Source organism: Triticum dicoccoides, chromosome 3B, assembly GCF_002162155.2.
Source record: "Triticum dicoccoides isolate Atlit2015 ecotype Zavitan chromosome 3B, WEW_v2.0, whole genome shotgun sequence".
NCBI classification, from domain to species: domain Eukaryota; kingdom Viridiplantae; phylum Streptophyta; class Magnoliopsida; order Poales; family Poaceae; genus Triticum; species Triticum dicoccoides.
In genome coordinates, this window is record NC_041385.1 from 325,674,823 (window position 1) to 325,693,685 (window position 18,863).

Genomic DNA, 18,863 nt, shown 5'->3' on the forward strand with positions numbered 1-18,863 from the left:
GCCGGTCCCGCGAACCCCCGAGCTCCGGCCGCCGCCGGGGTCGATGCGCCGCTCAACTCCGGCCACCCCACGCCCTCTCGTGGGTCCCCCTAGATTCGCGGGAGCACGGGCTCACTCTTGGTGCCCTCAGCGCGACCAGCCGCGGGCCGTAGCGCCGTCCCGAGCAACTCCGGCGAGGTCTCGCCGTCGCCGTGGTCGCCGGCGTCACTCGCCGACGTGGCCACTTAATTAGGGCGTAAACACCCCGCTAATCACCCACTAGAGCCACTGCCAAGTGGGCCCCCGTGCCTAATTAATTAGTTTAACCTCTCTGTTAAATTAGCACTAATCTCAGAGGGCCCCGCCTGTCACCGTTGACTTTGCCATGTCAGCATTGACCGGACCCACCAGTCAGCCTCTGTCCCTGCCTGTTACACTGACGTGCGGGTCCCAGCCGTCAGGTTTGACCTGGACCAGCCACGTTGACCTGCTGACGTCACTAATACGTCATGCTGATGCAGTATTTGTTTCTGGAATTAAAATAAATCAAAAATGATTTATTATTTCCAGAAAATAGCTAAAACTTCAATAAATCATAGAAAATTAACCGTAACTCCAAATTAAATAAATTATATATGAAAAATTATCAGAAAAATTCAAGGAATCCATCTGTACCATTTTCATGCATGTTAGAACAACTTATAGCTGCTGTTTAGCACAAATAAATTAAATGGCATTTGAATAATCACATATGGAGTTTGAATTTGAATCTTGTATTCAAACCAACTTCATTTAATCTGTTCCTAGTTGCATTAGCTCTAAACACATTCATTTTTCCATGTCATGATCATGCATCATATTGTGCATTGCATTGATTGTGTTCCCTTTTGTGTTGCCGGTATTTGTCCCCTCTCGATAGACGTGATACCGATGATGTGATCGTTGACACTGATGAAGACTCAATGTTATCTTCAGAAGTGCCAGGCAAGCAAAACCCCCTTGTTCATTCCGATAAAATCCCACTCTCTCGCTCCTGCTCTCTTTTACTGCATTAGGACAACATCGATTCATCTGTTACTTGCTGCGGTAGCTGAACCCCTTTATCCTCTGCATGACCTGTCATTCCACAGTAATTAGATGAAACCCACTAGCATGAGTAGGAGTTGTTTGAGACCTGTTGTGCCTACTCATTCATGTTTGTTTGTCATGCCTGCTACTGCTTAGAGTTGAGTCAGGTCTGATTCATCCGGGATGAATCAGAGGTGTGTGAACATGTCCTACTGTGTGTGAGCTAAGTGTGTGAACACGATTTGGTAAAGCTAGCGGTGAGAGGCCATGTAGGAGTACATGGTGGGTTGTCTCATTGCAGCCGTCCTCAGGAACTGAGTTCTGTGTTTGTGATCCATGATTCAGCTACTACCATGCATTGGGCCCGAAACCAATGGACCCTCTCGGCTTCTTGATCACCCTTGTCCTCTGTCCAGGAGTTGCAAGTAGTTTCTGGTGTTTGTAGTATGCTGGAGGCCGTGCGCAGCGCTGACCGTAGGGGTGGGCTGTGATGCGGTAGGCACGTGGCCGGGTAAACCGGGCGCCCGTTTGGTGTCACGGAACCCTGTTCACATCGTTTGGGGCTGTGAGCGAAACTCTGGCCGGATCTCCTCATGGATGGAACCCGAATAGGCGATAAACCTGGACTAGAGACTTGAGTGTTTAGGTAGGCCGTGGCCGACACCCACGTTGGGCTTCCGCTTGAAGGTTGCCAAGTACATGTCGTGTAAACGGCGGTAAGTGGTGAGAGCGTGTGTGAAGAAGTACACCCCTGCAGGGTTAACATCATCTATTCGAATAGCCGTGTCCGCGGAAAAGGACTTCTGGGTTGCTTATATCAGTTCATAGACAAGTGAAAGTGGATACCCTAAAATACGCAAGATAAGCGTGAGTGCTATGGATGGCGTTCTCGTAGGGAGACGGCAGCGGTTCCATAGTGGTGTATTGATATGGTGAATATGTGGACTCGTGTGCGCCACCTCAAAAGAGTTACATTGCAGTCGTAGTTTAGGATAGCCACCGAGTCAAAGCTGGCTTGCTGCAGTTAAACCCCACCATCCCCTTTGTTGATAATGATGCATATGTAGTTAGTTCTGATGTAAGTCTTGCTGGGTACATTTGTACTCACGTTTGCCTATTTTATGTTTTTGCAGAGAGACTTCGGTCTCACTAGTAGTTCCGCGTGGACTTCGACGTTTAGCTTGTTACCTCAGCTACGATCTTGTGCCCTCGGCAGGATCTGGTAGATAGTCAGGCTTCTCAGCCTTTTTCATTTATAGATGTCTGTACCCAGACATGATAGCTTCCGCTTGTGCTTCGACTTGTATGCTCTGAGTGTTGGGTCATGAGACCCATGTTTGTAATATCTCGCTCCTCGGAGCCTATTGATTAAATACTTGAGTCGTAGAGTCATGTTGTGATGCCATGTTCTATTTGCACATATCGAGCATATTGTGTGTATGTTATTGAAATGCTTGGTATGTGTGGGATCTGACCATCTAGTTGTTTATCTTTAGTAGCCTCTCTTACCGGGAAATGTCTCCTAGTGTTTCCATTGAGCCTTGGTAGCTTGCTACTGCTCCGGAACACTTAGGCTGGCCGGCATGTGTCCTTCTTCGTTCCTGTGTCTGTCCTTTCGGGGAAATGTCACGCGATGAATACCGGAGTCCTGTTAGCCCGCTACAGCCCGGTTCATCGGAGTCCTGCTAGCCCAGTGCTACAGCCTGGATTCACTCGCTGATGACCGACACGTTCGATGCTGGGTCATGGATGCCTGTCCCTGTAAGTCTGTGCCACTTTGGGTTTACGACTAGCCATGTCAGCCCGGGCTCCTTATCATATGGATGCTAGCGACACTGTCATATACGTGTGCCAAAAGGCGCAAACGGTCCCGGGCAAAGGTAAGGCGACACCTGTGGGAATACCGTGCGTGAGGCCGCAAAGTGATATGAGGTGTTACATGCTAGGTCGATGTGGCATTGAGTCGGGGTCCTGACAGCGTTGGTATCAGAGCTTGACTGCCTGTAGGATTACCAAGCCAAACTGGTCGAAGTTGAGTCTAGAAATTCTTTAGTTATATAAGGGAATTGATTGTGGGATGGAACGTAAGGCTCTTTTTACTCCTTATACCTTATGCCTTCTGATTTGAGTCATCTTATCTTTCCTGCGGGGATTAAGAACTAGGCTATCTTTTCTTTCTATCAGGATCACGTGTTACTAATCCGTAGACTTATAGATTGTTGGACTTAAGCCTCGTTTCAGTTCCTAGTACTTCTGTATGTTAATTATTGATCTCGAGACCTTGATATTGTGCTTCTGAGTGGTTATGCCACCATTTTTGTGAATGTCTCAAATCTTTTCTGAGCATTTACAGCCGTTATGCTGTCCGAGTCATTCCAGGTTTCTAAATAGTCTGATGCATTTGCAAAATCCTTTCCCTCTGGTTTCGATGTTCCTTTATGCCAGCTCAATCACACTAATTGTTGAGTTGAGGTATTCTATTGCCTTGACATTATGTTGGAGTTATTATTGTGACCCTAGGTGTCTTAGGGGATCATCTAGTAATTTAGCCATGATTTGTGTTCCCAGTGTGATGATTCTGGCCATCATTCTCGAAAGCATCCCGTGATGCTACTTAGTAATAGGTATTCTATCCCTGGGTTTTGAACCCGAGATTCACCCTACTTGCTTCATGTTGATAGTTTTGCCCGTTCCTTTAGGTTATTAGTAACCTTTGCATTAGTCCTTGATGTTCGTGGTATTCCTTTCTTCCAAATACTATGAACCGCTTATGGCAGATGTTCCTCGCTGATCGAAAGATCACAATCAGAGTGCTCTCGATGGGTTCTCGATTCTACATTGTGACTCTGCCAGTTCTACCTTTCCGCATGGGTTATCCGGAAGAAATATGTGGAATTCGTTCGACATGCTAAACCATGCATCCACAACTCAGAAAATCGTATGTTCCTTTGAGTTGTCCCTCTTTAGTTGTCTTCTGACCTTCGTCTATCAATTGATAGTCAAGAGTATGCGTGCGTTCGTTTATCGATGCCTATTACTCTTGTGGTCCGTCAAGCCATTCCATCGCGGAATGACTAGGAGAAACAAACTCCAATACCTCATCCATATCTAGGATTAGGTCAAAACCATCGTACTCCGCAGATAAAAATGCCAATCCAACTTTTACTCTGTTCCACCTTGGAGTATTACCATCTTTATATCAAGAATGTCATGGGAATTGCACACCATCCTATGAACTCTTGACACAGTGATACTTCTCGCCATCATTGTTCATTCCTCGGTTCCTGTGTTATCGTAACCGGAATGTCGACAAGTGAATCGTGGTGTGTGAAATCAATACTGCTAGCAACTCCGTTGTTTGGTAGTTAAAGGACAATAATTTCATTCTTAGCATGTTGGTTAGTGAATCATCATTCTAAGATTGATCGTGCTACCTAGTCCTTGTTCTCGGTGCACTCCTCGATCGATGAGTTAGGGTTATTTCAAATCCTTGCTCTATTGATCATATCGCCTTGCCCTGAAAAGCAAGATTGTTCTCGAGCTTCGTAACATACCGGTGGTTCGTGATTTTCTGAATATCTTCTCAGAAGTATTACCAGGTTGTCACCTGACCGCTATGTTGAGTTCGTGATCAAGTTGGTTTATTCCTGTAAACCACCCCTTCTCCAAGAATCCGTGTTGGATACCCTGAGCTAGTTGGATAAGCTAAACAACAACTTGGAGAGCTGGAAGATAAAAGCTTGTCCGACTTAGTTCATGTTAAGGGATATCTTTTTGTGTGTGTGTGTGTGTGTGTGTGAAGAAAGATGATATCTTCATCAATTGGTCCTTGTGAACAATTGTTGGATCTATTGTCTTACCCAAACCTTTGATTGAGTATGGGCTATCATCCAATCAGACCAGAACCAATGATATTCGTAATGTTGTCTTACTCGTGGTTGATCCCTCGAGCATACACCATTATATCTTTTGGGTCTGACCAATGCTATCACTTGTTCACTTAACTATGGAATTCCTTTTAAAAGGAAACCCAGATGAATTGTTGTTGTGCCCAATGACAACATCCTTGTCTTCTCCATAATTTTGCTGAACATTAAGCTAGTGTTGGAAACTTTTGAAAGCATTTTCTTCATGCTAGCTCATGAAGTACTTGTTTGATGAAAGGAGTGACTTCCTCTTATACACGTGCATTTGGTGAAAGTTGCCGCCGTGAATTTGAGAAAGATTGTTTTGTTTCCTTTGGAATCATCCCAAATCAGTCATGCACACGTGCGAAGTATTCTGTAGTCTGGAGACTTGCAACCTTCATTCTATATGTGTCCCTAGCACACTAAGCCACTGATTGACTTGTTCAAGGAAAAGAAGTCTATGCTTGGGATCTAATCCATGGACTTGCGTAAAGACTTCGATATCCTCGATTATGGTTCCCCACCTGAACTCGGTAGTGTTTGATTATAAGACTACTACGTGGCCATGCTTGTCTGGGACAACGTGTTCACATGTTAGTAGCAGAACCAGCTCATGTTTGGAGCTTGCTATCGTAGTTCATTCCCGAGAATCTCGTAACGTCATCTCATCGATTTATGTTGCAAACTTTCGTTTTCTTCCTAGACTCGATGAGTCTGGAATATCCTGACACCAACCAGATCTGAATCTCAGGCAGATATGATGGTTTGGAACATTTCCCAAGAAATATAATATTGGTCTCACGATAACCGGTAAAGTGGATGTCGTGGCCAACACACCCCGCCGAGAGACCTAATATTGTAGTATCTTGATTGAGGAAGTTGGCCACCTCCCCATAAGGATTTCGTAGGATCTACCTCCCTAGTTGTTCCTTATGGATTTATGTGTTTCCGAAGTCCGACCTTTACTTGATGTTCTAGATATCAAACCATATCTATGGGTGGATTACACTAGCACATCAAGGAGAACATTAGAAGCGGAGTGCTAAATGTCTCTCGGTCGATCATCCAGATTTTGTTTCCTTAGCCTCGCTAGGGTGAAATCTGAGTTGATGTTATCTTCCTATGCATCTGCATCGTCCATCGTTGTTCATCATGGTGGTATGTTGTGTTGCCAGGATCCTGGACACGGATGTTGGTAAAACCTTGATGAATATGGAAATGCTCAAGTTCTTGAGAGCACGCATAAGCGCTAGGTGTTATCATCGGCACTAACTGGGATTCCTCTCGGTTTCCTCGGCAATGCTATGACCTTTTCAAACAGTGAATTCACTCTCTATTGTTGGGTTCTTCCCCAGTTACCAGAATCATTCCCATCATTTGCATTTTGTTCCCAGCTTGCACCGCCAATGTGCCATTCTACCATGGGTCTCTTCCATTTCCGGTGATAAGCAAATTCATCCATTGCGTTGTCTTCAACAAGGTAATCCACATCATCCAAGTCCGAGTATGCCATTCTACCGACCCCCTCCAAACGATCGCTTGAGAATTGCCTTAGGCTGGTATAAAGGTTTTCAATGATCTCTGAATCAAAGGTAATTCTTTTTGCCACTTAAGAAAATAATCTACGAATCACCCTCCTCCAGGATGTTTCGTTGTGGTATCATAGCAACTCAACTCCTCGCTACGTTGACAATCGTTTACCACCTTCTTAAGTGTGGAATTGTTGTCCACCTAGTGCACCTTCGTCATCCGTCTCCTCCCACCCCTCTGGATGTGTGCTCGTGTCTCAACCCGAGAGATGGTCCTATGTCTCATTCCGGGAGTTAGTCCTGAGTTGTTCGATCTTCGAGGAGATCGACCCTTCTAGAGTCTCCTCCTTCCCTCCGTGTCATGTTGACAGGATTTCTCAGAGCAAGACTTCAAGATAAAGATGGTGTTCAAATCAACGTTCATTTGAAGTGCACCCTGGATCATGAAGATTATACTAGTTTGCGTTTCCCTTTCATCTTACCCTACGCTTGAATCTCGAGACGAGATTCTTGTTTAGTGGGGGTGAGTTGTCACATCCCTAGTTCTGACAATGCCTAGTGCATGCATTAGAGTGTTACATCATGTTTAAATTTCATTTAAACCTGAGATGGGGATTGACTAAGCCCTAGCACCAAATGAATTCAACTAGGGTCAAAATAAAACCTTTTTCATTGAACTCAAAATGTCCTCTAAAAATGTTCAACATTTCTGGTTTGAGGTGGAAGCATCTACCAAAAATGGTTTATATTTTTGCAGGACATATTTGGTCACTGAATTAAATCATATAGTATTTTCATTTGGGCATTTAAATGCTATTAAATATTTCAAATGCTCAAATAATCATAAACTAAAATGTTTACTGTTGGATATATTCTAAACAGTAGCCATGATTAGTTTCATGATTTTTGAAAGTGTCTGAGTATTTTTAATAAAGCCCTAAATTTACAGAATAATAGAAAACTGAGATAATTAGAAAAAGAGAGAGAGAGAAGGAAGTTACCTGGCCTTACCGTGCAGCCCACCAGAGCCTGGCCCAGCTCCATCTGGCCGGCCCAGCCCACCTCCCCCCCTTGTCCTCTTCCTCCTCTGCCAGGAGGACGAATAGAGGCGAGGCGTGGCGCGCGCCGACGCTGCCTCGGCCACCTCCTGCTTACCTGCTTGCCGCTGGAGGCACCCGAGGGAGCCACGCACTCCCCCTCGCCCCCCCTGCACCTCTCTCCTCTCCCTCACTCGCTGCTCTCTTTCCCCTCTCCCTCTTCGTTCTTCGCCCGAACAGAGAGCCGCCGCCGTCGTTCGCTGCCACCACGCCCACCATGCTCCTCTCGCCTCCCCGTGTAGTCTGCAAACTCCGCCACCGCCTGTTACGTCGCCTCAAGCAAGCCCCGAGCGCTCGGACGCCCCAATTCGACCGCATCGACTCGTCTTCAAGCTCCAGTCGCCGGAGATCGCCGTCGCTGTCCCGTCGCCCCAGGCCTTCCCCGAGCACGCCGACCGTCTCATCGTGATCTCCGTGAGCCCCTGCTTTGTTTCCCCCTAACCCCATGTCCGATTTCGCGCTCCAGCCGCTCCCTCCACCGGAGCCGAGACGCTCCGCCGCACGGGCTCGTCGCCGGTGAAGCTCCGGTGACCTTTTGGTCCCACGCATGCGTCCGTTGCACTCGTTGCGTCCCGTAGAGTAAAACTAGCGCGACAACCGTCTTGTTTGCACACCGGAGCGCCGGTCCCGCGAACCCCCGAGCTCCGGCCGCCGCCGGGGTCGATGCCGCGCTCAACTCCGGCCACCCCACGCCCTCTCGTGGGTCCCCCTAGATGCGCGGGAGCACGGGCTCACTCTTGGTGCCCTCAGCGCGACCAGCCGCGGGCCGTAGCGCCGTCCCGAGCAACTCCGGCGAGGTCTCGCCGTCGCCGTGGTCGCCGGCGTCACTCGCCGACGTGGCCACTTAATTAGGGCGTAAACACCCCGCTAATCACCCACTAGAGCCACTGCCAAGTGGGCCCCCGTGCCTAATTAATTAGTTTAACCTCTCTGTTAAATTAGCACTAATCTCAGAGGGCCCCGCCTGTCACCGTTGACTTTGCCATGTCAGCATTGACCGGACCCACCAGTCAGCCTCTGTCCCTGCCTGTTACACTGACGTGCGGGTCCCAGCCATCAAGTTTGACCTGGACCAGCCACGTTGACCTGCTGACGTCACTAATACGTCATGCTGACGCAGTATTTGTTTCTGGAATTAAAATAAATCAAAAATGATTTATTATTTCCAGAAAATAGCTAAAACTTCAATAAATCATAGAAAATTAACCGTAACTCCAAATTAAATAAATTATATATGAAAAATTATCAGAAAAATTCAAGGAATCCATCTGTACCATTTTCATGCATGTTAGAACAACTTATAGCTGCTGTTTAGCACAAATCAATTAAATGGCATTTGAATAATCACATATGGAGTTTGAATTTGAATCTTGTATTCAAACCAACTTCATTTAATCTGTTGCTAGTTGCATTAGCTCTAAACACATTCATTTTGCCATGTCATGATCATGCATCATATTGTGCATTGCATTGATTGTGTTCCCTTTTGTGTTGCCGGTATTTGTCCCCTCTCGATAGACGTGATACCGATGATGTGATCGTTGACACTGATGAAGACTCAATGTTATCTTCAGAAGTGCCAGGCAAGCAAAACCCCCTTGTTCATTCCGATAAAATCCCACTCTCTCGCTCCTGCTCTCTTTTACTGCATTAGGACAACATCGATTCATTTGTTACTTGCTGCGGTAGCTGAACCCCTTTATCCTCTGCATGACCTGTCATTCCACAGTAATTAGATGAAACCCACTAGCATGAGTAGGAGTTGTTTGAGCCCTGTTGTGCCTACTCATTCATGTTTGTTTGTCATGCCTGCTACTGCTTAGAGTTGAGTCAGGTCTGATTCATCCGGGATGAATCAGAGGTGTGTGAACATGTCCTACTGTGTGTGAGCTAAGTGTGTGAACACGATTTGGTAAAGGTAGCGATGATAGGCCATGTAGGAGTACATGGTGGGTTGTCTCATTGCAGCCGTCCTCAGGAACTGAGTTCTATGTTTGTGATCCATGATTCAGCTACTACCATGCATTGGGCCCGAAACCAATGGACCCTCTCGGCTTCTTGATCACCCTTGTCCTCTGTCCAGGATTTGCAAGTAGTTTCTGGTGTTTGTAGTATGCTGGAGGCCGTGCGCAGCGCTGACCGTAGGGGTGGGTTGTGATGCGGTAGGCACGTGGCCGGGTAAACCGGGCGCCCGTTTGGTGTCACGGAACCCTGTTCACATCGTTTGGGGCTGTGAGCGAAACTCCGGCCGGATCTCCTCATGGATGCCCGAATAGGCAATAAACCTGGACTAGAGACTTGAGTGTTTAGGTAGGCCGTGGCCGACACCCACGTTGGGCTTCCGCTTGAAGGTTGCCGAGTACATGTCGTGTAAACGGCGGTAAGTGGTGAGAGCGTGTGTGAAGAAGTACACCCCTGCAGGGTTAACATCATCTATTCGAATAGCCGTGTCCGCGGAAAAGGACTTCTGGGTTGCTTATATCAGTTCATAGACAAGTGAAAGTGGATACCCTAAAATACGCAAGATAAGCGTGAGTGCTATGGATGGCGTTCTCGTAGGGAGACGGGAGCGGTTCCATAGTGGTGTATTGATATGGTGAATATGTGGACTCGTGTGCGCCACCTCAAAAGAGTTACATTGCAGTCGTAGTTTAGGATAGCCACCGAGTCAAAGCTGGCTTGCTGCAGTTAAACCCCACCATCCCCTTTGTTGATAATGATGCATATGTAGTTAGTTCTGATGTAAGTCTTGCTGGGTACATTTGTACTCACGTTTGCCTATTTTATGTTTTTGCAGAGAGACTTCGGTCTCACTAGTAGTTCCGCGTGGACTTCGACGTTTAGCTTGTTACCTCAGCTATGATCTTGTGCCCTCGGCAGGATCTGGTAGATAGTCAGGCTTCTCAGCCTTTTTCATTTATAGATGTCTGTACCCAGACATGATAGCTTCCGCTTGTGCTTCGACTTGTATGCTCTGAGTGTTGGGTCATGAGACCCATGTTTGTAATATCTCGCTCCTCGGAGCCTATTGATTAAATACTTGAGTCGTAGAGTCATGTTGTGATGCCATGTTGTATTTGCACATATCGAGCATATTGTGTGTATGTTATTGAAATGCTTGGTATGTGTGGGATCTGACCATCTAGTTGTTTATCTTTAGTAGCCTCTCTTACCGGGAAATGTCTCCTAGTGTTTCCATTGAGCCTTGGTAGCTTGCTACTGCTCCGGAACACTTAGGCTGGCCGGCATGTGTCCTTCTTCGTTCTTGTGTCTGTCCCTTCGGGGAAATGTCACGCGATGAATACCGGAGTCCTGTTAGCCCGCTATAGCCCGGTTCACCGGAGTCCTGCTAGCCCAGTGCTACAGCCTGGATTCACTCGCTGATGACCGACACGTTCGATGCTGGGTCATGGATGCCTGTCCCTGTAAGTCTGTGCCACTTTGGGTTTACGACTAGCCATGTCAGCCCGGGCTCCTTATCATATGGATGCTAGCGACACTGTCATATACGTGTGCCAAAAGGCGCAAACGGTCCCGGGCAAAGGTAAGGCGACACCCGTGGGAATACCGTGCGTGAGGCCGCAAAGTGATATGAGGTGTTACATGCTAGGTCGATGTGGCATTGAGTCGGGGTCCTGACAGCGGTTCAGGAAGACCTTCCAAAGTTTGCGCTACATATCTCAATCCTTTTCAATAGGAATAAGTTGCATGCCAAATCCGTTCTTCATCAATTAAATTTGATGAGGATAAGCATAACGTAATTCTTATTCTTATTTCATCATGGTCAAGTAATCCCTTCCTTCGGAGTTTGTTCATGATGAGTAATCTCTCGGTTCCAAGTTGTTCGTTCTTTTCTGGAGTTCAAAGTTTCCTCGCCCATCTCGTTGGAAGCTCCATCTAAACCGTCACAGGGCTTTAATATTCTTCTTTTCATCCTTGAATTTTATGTCATCATCCTTTTGTTACCAGAGTTATTCATGGTGGTTCTTCATGATTTAGTTCATTCTTCAAGTGTTCATCAAGATTCTCGTTGGAGGAGCTCAAGTATCTTTTCTTCTTGTGTTGTGAAGAGCAATTAATTCTCTGTATTCTTTTGAAGTGGAGTTCTACATTTCTTCATTCTTCTCAGCTATTTAGGCATTTGGTTGTGGCATAATTTCACCTCAAGTTTTGATATGTTTTTCCATAAGTCCACAACAAGATTATTCTCTTGTTGTTGATTTTCTTTAAAAACTCCGTTCAATCCTTCATTCTAAGGATTCTATCGATTTCATTCGTGGGGGAAGTTGTTCTTCTCATATCTGTTCTTTCCATTCTAGAATTTCAGTTCTTTTGGAGGCATTGCGTTGTTCATTTCATCAAGTGTCATCCCATCTTGTGAAGTTCATGTTCTATTCCTTCCATTTTCAGCCGGAGTGCTGCCAAAATTCTTTCGTTCTTATTCCTTTTCCATCTTGTTCTAACAGATTGGTTTCAGAGTCTATGGTATGCCTTGAGCTTTTGATTCTCGTCTTAATCGTCGATCCTCTTTTCTACCGAGTGCTCTCGACTATATTCATCTTCTCTCTTGCGTTCTTACTTCACCTCTTCCTCTTTCTCTCCCGTATCGCTCCTAAGATCTCGGAACGAGATCTTCTATTAGTGGAGGAGAGTTGTGATGCCCCGAGACCAATGTGCCAGGTGTCTTCCAGTTATTCGATGTCGTTGCCATGTCATTCGCTTGCATGTTGCATTTTGCCATGTCATCATGTGCATTTCATCTGCATGTTTTTCAAAACTTGCATCTCTCGGGGTTCTCCCAGTTCTCTGTGGTGTCTGTTCTGAGCCCAACCACACTCGCACGCGCCCATCGCACCTCCCAGATCTTGTTTCCTGAGCGGGAGAAAAATGTTCTCAGAATGGGATGAAAGTTGGCATGCGGTGTTGTTATGTTGTATGAAGGCTGCCTGCCAAGTTTCATCGCATTAGGAGTCCGTTTGATAGCCAAACCATTAAACATATACCCGCAATATAGTCGGTTTATTTGTCAGACATTTTGGTCTCTGAAACTGCCGCCAGGCCTTTCTCTCTCTCTCTCTCTCTCTCTCTCTCTTCTCTCACGCAGCCCACGGTCTTCTACATAGCCACAACCAATCCACCTATAGCCCACCTAAACCCCCCTCCGCTCCGGACCATTGGATCGCGATCGGAGGGCTCCGAAACCCCCCCAAACCCTAGCTCCTACCTTATATATACCCCCTAGCCCAGTTTTGGACTAATCCTAGTCTAACACTACCCCCTAGCCTCCCCTCACCCACAGCCATTGTCTCCCACATCCAAATCCGCGACGGCAACCTTGCCGTCGCCACTTGGCACGCCACCATTGGCTCAGCCGCCGCCGCAGCCGCCGTCCATCCACTCGCAAGTCGCCATGTCGCCCTTGCCACCCTCCTCCTCCCACAGGGCCCGCCGGAGCCCATCACAAGCCCGCCCCGGGCCAGCTCTGGGCCTGGACGAGCACGCGCGCCACCACCACTCAGCGCCCAGCGCCTGACCCCGCCGCCTCGACCCTGACTTCCCCGCTCAAGCCCCGAGCACTGCTGTCTCCGCTACCGGGCGCCGCCCCTCCGCACGAGCCTCATATGGCAGCATCGTCGCCCATGCGCCGCTCTGCGCCCCGGCTCCTTCGCCCCGCATCTCCCCTGCTCCTCCCCGCCTCTCGTGGTCACGCCGCCCGTCCTCCCATCGCAGCTTCAAGCACTGCCGTCACCGCCCGACCCTGCCGCCGCCGGGAATGGATCTGACTGGTCCAGATCCGCCCGGATCCGGTCGGCGCCCGCCGCGTCCTTGCCTGCTCGCCGTTGGTGCAAGCCGCCGCCGCCCGTCCATGGCCTCGCTCGGCCACGTCGGGGAGGACGATCAGTGCCCGCCTGGGCCGCCTCCCCCTCGCGCACGTGGGCCCTGACCTGGGCCGCATCTGTGGCGGCGACGCCGCGCTGATCCACTGCTGACCTGGGCCTTGGCCCACTAGGTGAGCACCCCGCCAGCCTTATCCCACGCTCGTGCGTCATTTTGTTATCTGATGCCCACATGTTTTTTCTGAAAAAATGACTTCCAAGTCCCTATTTTCTGTAAAATAATGTGTGCATGTTTTACATGTGACAATTTTGTGCATGTTTATCCTATGAGGATATATGATATGTCAAAATATTCATCTCTTGATGCTCTACATGATGGTTGCATTTGCATTAATGTTACTGTTCATATTGATGCCTTAATCTTCGTCGGAAAACTGCTAAGTGATATGAACTTCTGAAATCTGCTACCTGTTAACATCATGTATGCATCTTGTGAGTGCTACAACTTTGGGCTTCTTGATCCTATGGTCATGATCTTGATACTCAAATGTTCAGATCAGAGTGCGCTACATGTTAGTGTGCTTTACATTCATATTAGGGTGCACCTTCATACATTAATCCCTGTTGAAATAGTGCTTGCTGATGTTAAGTGTTGAAAACTGTTATAACTTTCCCTTTTGTCTTTCTTATATCTTTCTATGCAATTTTCTTTTGAGCTTCATGTCAACAAGTTTTAGGAGAATAATCGTGCTATCTTTTTATTAGTGCAATCCATGTATTTTGATATTCCCTCTAGTGAGTGCATCATGCTTGTGAAGTGGGCCACTTGCTGTTAATGTTCTGTCAAGTCTGATTATGATGCCATCTTTATATTATGATGCCATCTTTGCTTGATGCTACAATCAAATCCATGCAAAATCCAGAGATGCTTCGTTGACATGTTTTTATATCCATGTTATGCTCTATCGTGAAATGTCTTTTTATGCCTTATATACGTCATGTAGTGTATGTTTTCATTGTCATGAACTTGCCTAAATGAAGTTCCAGTTTTCTGTTAACTTCATGATGCCATGTTGTGAGCTTGACATTAATTACTCTATGCCTCTTCTGGAAATGCTCCAATTACATTAATTGAATCATGTTATGATTACTTTGTCCACATGCCTTGTTGTTAATTTTGGACTTCATTTGACCTCTGTTCCAGGCTTGCAAATATGCTGTGATAATGTTGCTATTTTACACTTGCTGAAACTGTTTCAATATTCAAACTTGTCTTGATGGTTCTCACTAATCCATGAGTCATATGCATATGATTCCCTGATGTTATTTTCTCTTTGTTATGTGAACTTGGATGCCATGCACTTGGTTGCTATGTATATTTGCTGTAGCATCATTGTTTCTTGCCTTCTACATGTCATCATAGTAACTCTACTCATGCATATGCCTTGTTTTTCAGTCATAATCCATGTTATTAAGTTACTTTTTGCATTGATCTTCTTGGTTTAATCTTGATGCCTATGAACCTGAACCTTCATGATAATTTAAGCATATTATCTGTACTTTGAATGCATATCAAGTTTTTGTCCATATGTTTCCTATAGCATGTTGTTCTGATGATTGCAAAGTGCCTACTTGCTATTTTCGGCAGATTGTTGTTATAACTTGTTTGGAGTGTATGTGTTGCACCGTTGCTCCGTTTTGAGCATGCTCTATATGGATCTTGATTAGAATTGCATGTAGTTTCATATTATCTTGTTGCATCCCTGTTTTGGAGTGTTGGTTATTGTGCTTAGCTTACTTTTGTATCAATAGCATGTTTAACTTGTGTTGCTCATATCTTCTAGGCCGTACCTCCTAATTAAATGAACTTATATGTAACTTGACTAGAATTTTGTGCAGATCATCATGCTGCATCTTAACGTGTTGTTTAAAAACTTGAACTTAATGGTTTTTCAGATCTAGACCAATTTCGAAATTCGCATATGAGGACTTACCGGAATTGTTATATATTGTTTCCGGACTCATTTAAACTTGCTTTGATGTGATGTTCTTGTGTGCATCATCTCTTGCCATAAGTAGTATCATATAGCCTTGTCATGCATCATACTTGGTTGAGTATCATGTCTTGTTTATGTGTTGTGTGTTTACCATGTTGTTTGCTTCTTTCCGGTTGTGCTTCTTCTCGATAGTTCATGTTTCGTTGCGGTCCTGAGGGTTCATTCGACTACACTTGGTTCGTCTACACCCGTTCGTCCTATTCATTGACTCGTTCTTCTTCCTAGCAGGATTTCAGGGAAGATGACCGTTACCCTGGATCTCACTACTATCATTGCTATGCTAGTTGTCTTGATGCTATCGCTATGTCGCGCTTCCTTCCACTTGTTTATCAAGCCTCCCTATATGCCATGAAACAGCCTCTAACCTTTTCCACCATCCTAGCAAACAATTGTTTGGCTATGTTACCGCTTCCTCAGCCCTTCTTGTAGTGTTGCTAGTTGCATGTGCAGTTATAGTTGCAGGTTGTTCCATGTTGGGGCATGGATATCTTAGGACATCACTATATCTCTTATTTAATTAATGCACATATATACTTGGTAAAGGGTGGAAGGCTCGACCTGATGCCTGGTGTTTTGTTCCACTCTTACCACCCTAGTTTCCGTCATACAAGTGTTATGTTCCATGATTTTGCGTCCCTAACATGATGAGGGTTTATGGGCCCCTCTTGACAGTTCGCTTTGAATAAAACTCTTCCAACAAGGCCCAACATTGGTTTTAACATTTGCCTACATAATAATACTGAATTAATTAGTTAATTGGCATAGGGCATCATGAACCTGACGAGTAATTCCACATAAACAGGGAGGGCAGTGCTGATGATGTTGGTCCCAAACTAGCGCACCGTGCGGGACCGCCCCTTGGCAACTTGGGGTATCTGGTACCTTTAAGCTTTGCTCATCCGTCATGGCCTCAAACAAGATACGCGCGGCTACTATTAGGGTGTCGGCATGCTGGAAGGTCTTGCTGGATTTATTTTACCATTGTCGAAATTTCTTGTGCACCGGGATCCCGACTCTGGTCGGATGTCCCACAATGGAGGATTGTCTCCACAGATCGTGAGATTGTAATGGGCTAAGTTGGGACACCCCTGCAGGGTTTAAACTTTCGAGAGTCGTGCCCACGGTTATGTGGCAGATGGGAATTTTTAATGTCCAGTTGTAGAGAAATTGACACCAGATTCAAATTAAAATACACCAACCATGTGTGTAACCGTGATGGTCTCTTTCGGGTGAGTTTGAGAAGAGAACACGGTGGGGTTATGTTTGAACGTAAGTACTTTAGGATCACTTATTGATCATTAATAGTTTGCGACCGTTTGTGTAGCTTATCATCTTATTCTCGTACTCGTAAGTTAGCCACCATGCAGTGCTTAGTCAATTGCTGCAACCTCACCACTTATCCATTCCATGCCCATTAAGCTTTGCTAGTCTTGATACCCATGGTAATGGGATTGTTGAGTCCTCATGGCTCACAGAGTACTACAACAATTGTTGCAGGTATAGGTTATGCGATAATCATGACGTGAGAGTGATGTTTTCTTGTTTTGGAGTTCTTTTTCTGCTTCTTCTTCGTTCAGGGGATAGGTTCCTAGTCGGCAGCCTGGGCTAGCAGGGTGGATGTCGTTTGAGTTTTTGTTTGTGTTTCATCTGTTCTCTGATGATTTATGTATGATGTTGTTGTATTCATCTGGCATTGTATGCCATTTTATGTATCCCAACTATTATGTAATGGTACGATGTAATGATATCCACCTTGCAAAGCGTTTCAATATGGGGCTCTATCCTTGGTGGTACCTTCGAGTTCCACTCGGATAGGTTCGCATATTGGGTGTGACAGAAACGGACGGCGGCGGCAACCCACGATGCGTCAAGAATGGGGGCGACTGTCTTGATCTGTCGTGTTTGCCGATGACTTCGTGTCTTCCATCTTGTCCTCCGGCTGTGTCACCACCCGCGCCCGCCCCCGGTTTCTTCCTCCTTTTTGAGGAGCGGCGCCATCCTGATCCTGGGGAAGCGCCCAATCCTAGTTTGGTCCGCCACCTGCCTCCTCGACCTCTTCTTGAAGGAGATGGACAGGGGCAAAGGCATCACGGGGCACCTATCTTTTTTCACTCTTAAACTTGTAGGCACTTGCCAAATTTTAATTTAAATAATGTAATCTTCGAGTCCATGTTTGTGTTCTATAAGGCATGTACTTCTATGATCAGCATATTAATGAAAAAGGTGATCCTTTCCGGGAACTCATGCATTTGTATGTCCATGTAGATGTGGGATGCCTCTTTAGTTAAATAAACGAGTCTTCCCCGACAGGCTATCCTGCGGGTACCCTTTGTATTTTGTTACTAGGGACTGGATTCTACCGGGCAAAAAATAAAGGAACCATCCCCCCGCCAACCCTTTTTCAGCAAAGGCCAGTGCGACCACTTAGGCTGAAGAAACGTTCTAGCCAAAAGTGGGAGCACCTAAGCTTCAAAGAGTGCCGAAGTTTTCTCATGCACAAGTTTTATCTTACAGAGCACTTATGGACAAAAGGTAGAACTTATTTGTTTGGTTTGCCGGGGATCGCAGTGCTGGTCCAACTTCTCAACTCCTTGTAGAAGTCAAGTTCATGGTAGGAACCTGCAGCTTTATGCAGATGAGAATGATGCAGTATGCGATCCTATCTATATGCATATGCTCATGAAATGCTTATGCAAATGCTCTTGGAATGCTCATGCATGCATGCAACTTGGTTGGGGGGGGCCCGACACTTCATTTATTTCTCTGGTGCATAGGGTCATCGCCCTGGCTTTGTACGACGGGTTACATGCAGCTGAGGCAAGGCGTGTACAAATGGGTGGCTGCCGGGCAGGGCCCGACAACCGCGCCTTACGAGTAGAACATGCGGAGATGCTCAATATTCCATGAGATTTGCAATTTACTGCCATCTCCGGTATCTAGATGGACTGCGCCAGGTCTGGTGACTCGTACTACCCGGTAAGGGCCTTCCCACTTTGGCGTCAACTTGTTTGTACCCTTGGCCGACAGAACGCGCCTAAGGGCAAGTTCACCTTCCTCAAAACACCGGGCATGAACCTTGCGGCCATGATAGCAACGCAAGGCTTGCTAATAGCGTGCAGAACGCGTAGTAGCCTAGAGATGGTTCTCCTCGAGTAGCACATCATGGTCACACCGGTGCATATCTTGCGCTACTTCATCATAGGCAAGCACTCCAGGCGACCTGTAAATGAGTTCCGTGGGGATAACTGCTTCTGTCCCATAGACCAGGGAGAAAGGAGTCTGCCTGGTAGCTCGATTTGGTGTCGTTCCGAGGGACCAGAGGACTACTAGAATCTCATCGATCCACCGCCTGTCGTGCTTCCGCAGCGTATCAAAGGTTCTTGTCTTG